This window comes from Tenrec ecaudatus, chromosome 2 (genome assembly GCF_050624435.1).
Source record: "Tenrec ecaudatus isolate mTenEca1 chromosome 2, mTenEca1.hap1, whole genome shotgun sequence".
In the NCBI taxonomy this organism is placed as follows: Eukaryota; Metazoa; Chordata; class Mammalia; order Afrosoricida; family Tenrecidae; genus Tenrec; species Tenrec ecaudatus.
In genome coordinates, this window is record NC_134531.1 from 3,667,880 (window position 1) to 3,676,440 (window position 8,561).

General features: G+C 45.9%; 1 non-coding gene across 1 annotated transcript; it reads right to left on the minus strand.

The window, feature by feature from the left end:
- Positions 1-2,872: 2,872 nt before the first annotated feature.
- On the minus strand, positions 2,873-3,002 carry LOC142442165 (small nucleolar RNA SNORA44). Its single transcript, XR_012783397.1, has one exon. It is a non-coding gene; the product is annotated as a small nucleolar RNA SNORA44 (small nucleolar RNA).
- Between the last annotated feature and the right edge of the window lie 5,559 nt (positions 3,003-8,561).

Below are 8,561 nucleotides of genomic sequence, written 5' to 3' on the forward strand. Positions count from 1 at the left end.
ATCCATCCTTCAAAGGTGAACCCGTGTGTGCAGGGACAGGAGCCTGGTCCGAGGACCCAGGATGCCATGTGCAGTGTCAACAGGATCTGAGCAGGAGGCTGGGAGGCTGGGAGCAGGACTGTAGGAGGACGCATCGGGCTCTCCCTAAATCACAGACAGAAGGCAGCTAGCACGGCCTCCACTGACTTGTTCAAGCTGCTCATGCCTAAACCACACAGCAGTCAGCAGATGCCACAGGCTCCATTCCGCACCAGAGATGCTGCACAGGAGAGGGCTGGGCCAGCGGGGAAGAGCCGGTCCTCGTGGTTCCATACGGAGAGATGCTCACTACCCTAGGACAGTCTACCAGCGTGCGCGACATCAATCACACAAGCCTGGGTTGGTGGTGGTCTCGCCTCGTTCTGCTGTGCTCTGGCGTATTTCACGGGTCTGAAGGGTGGAATGAGGCTTACCCAGAGCTTTTTGCCGAGGCTTGCCAGGCTGTGCCAACTATAAAGGGTTAGAATGTTGCTCCCACCTCCGGGGTGCTCAGATGGTGTCGGAAATTCCTGTGCAGGCCATTCTGCAGACCCAGGATGGTTTATTGAGCTTTTGCTTAGAGGCTTGCTCAGCCAGGATGCATCTATCTCCCTGCCTCCTGGCTTCAAGGCCATTAAAGATTCAACTGTTAGAGTGAGAAATTGGCATGGCAAAAGCAAAACCCATAGAGAGGTGTTTGTACACACCCTTTGCATAAAATTACCGGTGTGTTCCAAGAGGCGTGTCGATATTCCTGGGAGCTTTTTGGTCCTTCGTTTACTCACTCGCCTAAGACACAACCCAGGTCTGCTGGACGCCTGGTCTTGCTGGTGGGGAAAGGCACGTGTCAGAGAAGATGACTTGACCCAATGGCATCTTTGGTGGTGGCCGTGGTTCTAACCTGGCCCTGGCCAGCCTCCACCAGACAGGTACCATCAACACAAATGATCTTCCAGCTGACAATGGGGCACCAGGTTGGGAAACAGCCCCTTTAGCTAACAAGGTGAAGCTGAAACCGAAGCAGCATGCACGTGCATACCAACGTCTGTTCTGAAGTTTCCCAAAAGTGTTCATCAGCTTTTTCTCTCTCTACCCTGCTGTTCTCATTCCTCACACCAAGCCTGTGCGCATCTACCTTTTTCAAATAGAAGTACAAAACTAATGTATATGTGTGTGTGTGTTTAGCCTTTTTAATGGAACACATATCCCAGCATTGCAGTTGTGGGGCATTTTATCTGCTTGGATCCACAACCAATGCTCATGGAATCAGCATCCAAGAGATCAAAAGATGAATTGCATTGGGTCCATCTGCTGCACAAGACCTCTTTAGAGCACTGCAAAGCAAGGATGCTACTTTGCAGACTAAGGTGTGACTGACCCAAGCCATGGCATGTTCCGTTGCCTCATATGCACGTGAAGTGGGCCTTTGAGTATGGAAGATGGAAGGAGAATGGATGCTGAGCTAATTTATTGTGCCAGCCTGGCCGATAAACACATGTGGGATTAATTGAAGGGCCGAAAGATAAATGGCTTGGCGAGCCTCGCCTTTCTTGTCTCTCGCTCTTTGATTATTGGACCGGTGTGTGGCTGCCTTGCTTATTCTGTGCATCAATTTGCAAGCTACACTACCTGTGGGACACCTAGCCTGTGAACTGTGTCACTGTAATTTGAGGTTCCTTCAAGACCTGCTTCGCCACACAATTGGAATTTACATCTCTTGAGCTGAGGACTGACTGTTGGTCATCTGACTGTTGGTGACCTGGCTGACTGGTGTTGACCTGCCTTGCTGTTTGCTGCCTGTGCAGGAATAGCCTGAATCTCTCTACAGAGGACTACCTGGCGGCCCTCAAGACTTGAAGGACTGCCAGTCCCTCACAAGTCTCTCACAGGAGTGAGTTGCACTGAGCCATTTGTACTGCTTTATAATTTAACTGTTCATTTCTTGTGTTATCGATCTATCTATCTGTATACAATCTAACTTGTTTTGTCTTTCTAGAGAACTCTGTCTAATACAAATGCATTGGAATTGTGGTGCTGGGGAAGAAGATTGAAAGTACCAGGGCCTGCTAAAAGGACAAATAGACCTCTATTGGAAGAAGTCAGGCCAGAGTGCTCCTCCTTAGAGGTCAGGACAGCAAGGTTGCTTCTTATCTACTTCGGACATGTTGTCAAGAGAGACCAGTCCCTGGAGAAGGCATCATGCTTGGTAAAGTGGAGGGGCAGCAAAAGAGAGGCCCTCAACAAGAGGGATGGACACAGTGCCTGCAACAACGGCTCAGACAGAAGAGCAGGTGTGGGGGCGGGAGGGGACCATGCAGCATCGCATTCTGTTGTGCATAGGCTTGCTACTAGTCAGAACCAACTTGAGAGCATCTAGCTAACACGACCTGCCCCAGCATGACACAGACAGCTTGTCCTTGGCTGCTGACCTAAAAGTTTGAACATGCCCAGTGGCACTGAAGAAGAAAGACGTGGCAGGCTGCTCCCCAAAGACACCTGCCCAGAAACCTTATGGGGCAGTTCTAGCATGTAACACAGGGGTTTCCATGAGTGGATGTCACCCTGAGGACAATGGATTAAAGGTAATGTAGGGTGGGGACATCCCTGGGGTCCTCCCCTCTCCCCAACCCCGACAAGTCTTTTTATTGATTCAGCCAGGTACATTTTTTAAATGTTCTGCTGCGCACAAAACGGCCTGCAGGAAGATTTTTCTTCCCATAGTGCTCCAGTGTTCAAAACTCACGATCCTTTGTGCTTCGTCACATTTCAAGGCTGCTTCATTAGCCAGATCTACATGGAAACTGATGGAAAACTGGATGTAGGTAAGAGGCTTCCTTGTCCTGATCCTGGAGAATGTGATAGGGAAGGTGAGTGGCAGCTGCAGATCCTTTGCTGCCCTGAGCTGTCACCATCTCCCCAGGTTGCTCTTGCGTGCAGTTGGAGATCAGATGGCCACACAAGCCACAGACCTTGGGAACATGCCAGGATCCTCCCCTCTTGACAAAATACTTTGGGGTCTTGTTGCAAGCAAATCCAACGTCCTATGGAGGAGAAAGGAGAATGGAACTCTCTCTGAGAAGTCCAGCCCTGTCGATGGTCAGACACACCCTTGCTCTGTCCACTCGCACTGCCCAGAAACAGGAGAGCTCATCAGGAAATCCATCTAAACTTAAAACCCATTCTAACTTCTTGGCCAGGCTCTAGGGGAGGCACTTTTAATCCCAGGGGAAATTAAAGTCAGGCCTGGGAGGCAGAATGAGGGCTGAGGCAGAATGGCTCCGCTGAGGAAATAGCTATAGCAAATATTGTATTTCAGGACGGGTCCTGGATGGGGCCCTCTGAGAAGTGCTGAAAATAGTGAAGGGGAAATGAGCTGTGAAAGATGAGCCTGGGAGTCTGGGCGGAGCAATTAGGCATGCATCATGAAGAATATGACCACGGGACTGTGGGCGAAGGGGTGGTCATTCACCCAACGCCGTGGCACACATCCGGATACTATAGACGGGGGAACCAGGTCCTGCAGTCCTCTGCCAAACAAGGCATCCGGATGCACCAGTGCCTGCCTTGCTCTAAGTAACATTGGTCAACATTTGGCCTCACTCGGCGACTGTGAGGACCCTTGAGGTGATAAAACCTGAAGAGCTTACTGTTCTGGGTGCTTCAAGGATTCGTGGGGAGGTGAGATATTACCAACGCTGACTATATTTGAAAGCCCCCGGACTCCAATTGAGCTTTCCTTTCTCAGATGCCTGCAGAAGGGTTTCAGCAGCTTTATGGAGGATGATTTGGAGATAAAGCACATCCCCGCCAAATGTGCAGGAGCATTAGGAAGAATGACTGCCTAGGAAGAATGGCTGCCTTAGCCAAGTCAGGCCACTGGGACATCATTTGGTAGCTAGGGGTTGGGTGTATTTTTTTGTTTTTGGGTAATGTAAATTTTAATTGTTTAAGTTAAAAAAAAGTTTTAAAAAATCTAACGACCACAAGTAGTAAAATTAAATCTCATACTCGGGTTGTTGATAATTATCAGCTGTTATTGAGCAGTTTTATTTAAAGGAATACCATTTTTTTTAAAGTCAAAGCAAACCCATTTATTTGATTTGAGCCCATAACAACTCTGTAGGACAGAGTAGAACTTTCCCATAGGGTTTCCTTGGCTGTGACCTTGACAGAAGCCCATGGACACGTCTCTCTTCCTAAGAGTAGCTGGTGGTTCAATCACGCATCCTTTTGTCCAGCTTTACCCACTGTGCCACAACGATGATCCCCAACCCACAGCAGCAGAAGGACCGGTGTACACGTGGTACAGTGGAAGTTCGTACCATCGGTCTTCTATCCATGTCTCTGAAAGTCCCACGAGATGATTGAGTGTCGTTGTTGTTGTTAGGTGCCATCGCGTCAGTTCAGACCCATAGCGACCCTGCCCAGTCCCGCGCGATCCTCCCGGTTACTTCCATGCTTGAGCTCCTTGTTGCAGGCCAGGTTGTCAAGTCATCTCCTTAAGGGCTTCCCTCCCCGATGCTGCCCCTCTACTTTACCAAACATGGTGTCCCATTTCAGGGACTGGTCTCTTCTGACCATATGGTCAATGTATGCAACATGAAATCTTGCTATCCTTGCCTGCCCAGGCTTCTTCCAAGACAGATCAGTCTGTTCTTTTAGCAGCCCATGGCACTTTCAATGTTCTTCTCCAGCGCCACGATTCAAATGCATCCATTCTTCTTTGGTCTTCTTTATTCAATGCCTACTTTCACACACAGGTATTTTTTAATATTCTTTGCCAACCCCATAGTTCAAATGCACCAGCCCCCCACCCCCTCCTTCACATTCCTTATTTTAATGTCTAGCTTTCACAAGCACTTGGGAATGATGGGGTAGGACCATACAAAGGTGCTGTGTGTAACACTAATAGAGGGGACTGGTCAGTTTTAGTTACTACTCCCCTGGCTGGAAAGATGAGAATGCCAGAGCAAGAACAGAGAGAAATCCCAGGACCATCGAGGAAGCAAAGCCATCAGGGGATCACGTTGGAGATCTCTGAAGCAGTGGAGGACAAGATCAGAGAAACCAGAGACTGTGGCACAGACTATGGGCAGATGAAGATCAGTGACTGGGCAAGCCGATCATGGACAGACCAAGGAGCAGTGCCAAGCCATGTGAAGTCAGTGGACTGGCTAGCCGACCGAGTCAGAGGCCAAGGGCCCATATGTCTGAGAGGTTGAGGGTCAGGGAAGGACTTGGCTGATGGCTAAGGAGAGGTGCGGCTGTGGGTCAAGGATTGTATCCGTACTGTTTGCTGATCCCGACTTGTGATAACCTGTTAACTTCCCTAATCGGCCCCCCTTAATCATCATTCTTATTTGTGAGCTCTGTGTGGCCAGTGCAACAGATCATGGAACCCAACAGAAACATACAGTGTGTGTGTGGGTGGGGGGGGGGCAGGATGGGGCGATGGCTGGTGAGAGTGGAGGATGGAGACGTGTTGAACTTCTTCCTTGTGGCAACGGGCGGGCGAGAAGTTGGATCCTCTTTCCCCTTCATACAATCCTAGAAGGTTAAGCATCATTCAAATGCAGTGTCACAGAGTCCATGCTGATTCTGAGCGATTCTCTCTATTTAGGGCTTCAGAGGCTAAATCTGTGTGGAGCAAACAGTCTCTTCTCTCTCCCTACAAATGACTGGTGGGCTTGAACTAACAACCTTGCTGTTGGGACTCCCCCGAGTTCCCCCCCCAAAAATAGAGTGTTCTTTTTTTTATACTTATACATTGCATTCTTCATACGATGTATTATTAGGGGTTTATTTTTCATTTTTGAAAACATGACAGTATACTTATTCTCGTCCATCTTGCTTTTGCCTTCTTTGTTTTAGACTCATCTTATTAATCTAGATGGAAACGTGGATCCCGTGGCAGAGTCCAGCCCTTACAACTGCTAGCATCTTTTCACGGCCCAGTCTACCCCCTTGATGTTTGGTAGGTCTTAGCTTTTCAGCATTGAGCGTTGGATTGCGATGACGCTCTTCTCTGTGTAAGAATTCACTGGGTGTGACATACACAGACCTGGCATTGCCTGATCATAGCCTATGGATTTATGTATTTTCTCAGAGATCATGCTGGATATACCAATGTCTTATTGATTTGTGAAAGTGCCTCATTGATTGTGTTTACATCTCTCTGGTTATGCAAACCCTTGCTGACATTATCCTCCCCCCAGACTGCCATTGGTCTTTAAACATTTTTTTCGTGTATTATTTGACATATTTTATATTCTTTCCTTTTGGCGGGATATTATTGAGATACTTTTTACTTTTGAAGTGATCTAATTACACTTTTTACAGCATGGAGTGTGTGTGTGTGCTGTTTAAAATAATTTGAGCAAACTCTAGAAGAATAATTTCATGATGGGAGGATTTCCTTAAAATTGCTTTTCATAGTTAGTTTCTTAAGCTACCTGAACTTAATTTTCTGCCATCATGCAAGTTGAAAATGTGGATGCAATCGCGTTTCTTGTTCTTGCTGGAGAGCCAATGGTCTTGACCCCGTTTATTGTGACGGATTGCTTCCTTCCTGCCGGCCTCTGATACCCATGCTCCCAGCTACCACATTCCAGCGGGAGTGGTCCTGACCTAGTGCCCTCTATTCGTTCATTGGTCCGCCAATGCCCAGCGGGTTAATTGTAATACCTGTCCAGTAGGCCTTCACATCTGGTTTTTCATAAGCATCTATCTTTCCATGCATGCTTCATTGCCCGTGTAAATGTCTGAATGATATTTTAAGGTTCCAACAATAAACCTGCTAGAGAACTGACTGAGACAGTTTTGAACATGCAGGTAAATTTGGAGGGAATGCTCACGTGTGCCACACAGTCTCCTCATCAATGGTATGCGGACATTCTCTGCCTTGATTCAGATCGCCTTTACCATTTCACACTTTTCTGTTAGTTCCCAAAGCCCTGCACATTTGAATACAGTTCGACTTAGGTAATCTCAGTTTGCTGTTTTGGTTTTGCTTGTGTGTTTCTGAGTGTACATTGCATCTTTTCTTATATTACATTGAACAAAAGCAAAGCAAGATTTTACTCTGCTTCAAAGGAGGTTAATTCCAGCGTGATTTCGCCAAGCACGAATAACACAGAGCTCCACTCCATCCGTTCCTGAGGTTCACGCCGAGCTGATTGCATCAGAATGATAGCGAAGGAAAACATCATTACAATTCTGTCTGGCCGATGTTCTCCCTTTCAAAATTGGTAGTTGGCTGAGAACTGACGATTATTATGCAAATGTTATGAATTATTTGCATGTTACAGTCATATTGGGCAAAAGCCAATCTAATTTCCAGGGCACGCAGCCATTGGAAACGTTTTTTCTTTCTCTAAACAGTGTCATAATTTTGAATCTGATGGCAATTTATTACTTAAAAAAATTCTTCTGCTTCTTTTGGAGTTCGATCTGTAGTTTGTTTTAGTAACGTACTCGCTGTAGATAAATGGTAAGCACTTTTGAACTTCTAAATCAGTAGAATCTTTTTTCCAATGACCTTTACATTTTGAAATATCACTTTCTTATGAAATATCATTTTCATACAAAATATTAAAAAATAAAATTATTAAACTTTCTTTTATTCCCTTTACCCAGAGATAATAAAAAATATTTAGATGGATCATTTTGCTTTGTGTTTTCCATATATGCAAGGCTTTTATGGAATTTATTTATGCACTGTGCTTGGATTCTGCTTTGCTTTCTTCACTAATTATTACACGATCTGATTTTTCTATGGTTATGAATATTATTTTAAGATTATGCTTTGAGTGATAGCAGAACATTTGATCTTGAGGTCAGAACATATAAAAATACTCACTTTCATCACAATCCTGCACATGTTCCTTATGTCCAAGTAATCAGTGTAATAAACCATAATGTGTTGGAACATTTGTATGACTACTTACTTATTTATGACTTATATTTTCTAACTATTTCTTTAGCAAAGAACTTTGAGAGCACAATTTCCATATGATTTTGGACGCCTTTGGTTCCTGTGAACCTGCTAGACCTTTAACAAGGACTTGTCTCATAAGAACTCTTAGAAGAAGTGTGGCCAGAATGCTCCTCAGAGATGAGCATGCTAGGACTTCATTTCACACACTTTGAGCATGTTGCCAAGGGAGACCAGTCCCTGCAGAGGGGCATCATGCTCGGTAAAGATGAGGGGCAGTGAACAAGGTAATGACCCTGCACAAGAATGCTCGACAGAATCGTTGTAGCAATGGGCTCCCACATGAGCACCATTGTGGGGATCGCACAGGACTGGGTGGTGTTGAGTTGACTTAGAACGGATTGGAGGGTATCTAATATTACCCTGAGGGAATCATCACTGTTATTACAAAGCAACGTGTGTACAAGTTGCTGAATGAAAATTAATTTTCTCCTTAAACGTCACACACAAACACACAAGACGGACTTATCTAATGAATAAGGAAAACCAAGGAGCAATTGTTGCATTTGCATTCTGGTGATGGTGAAGCCTATTTAGAGCACCACGGGCT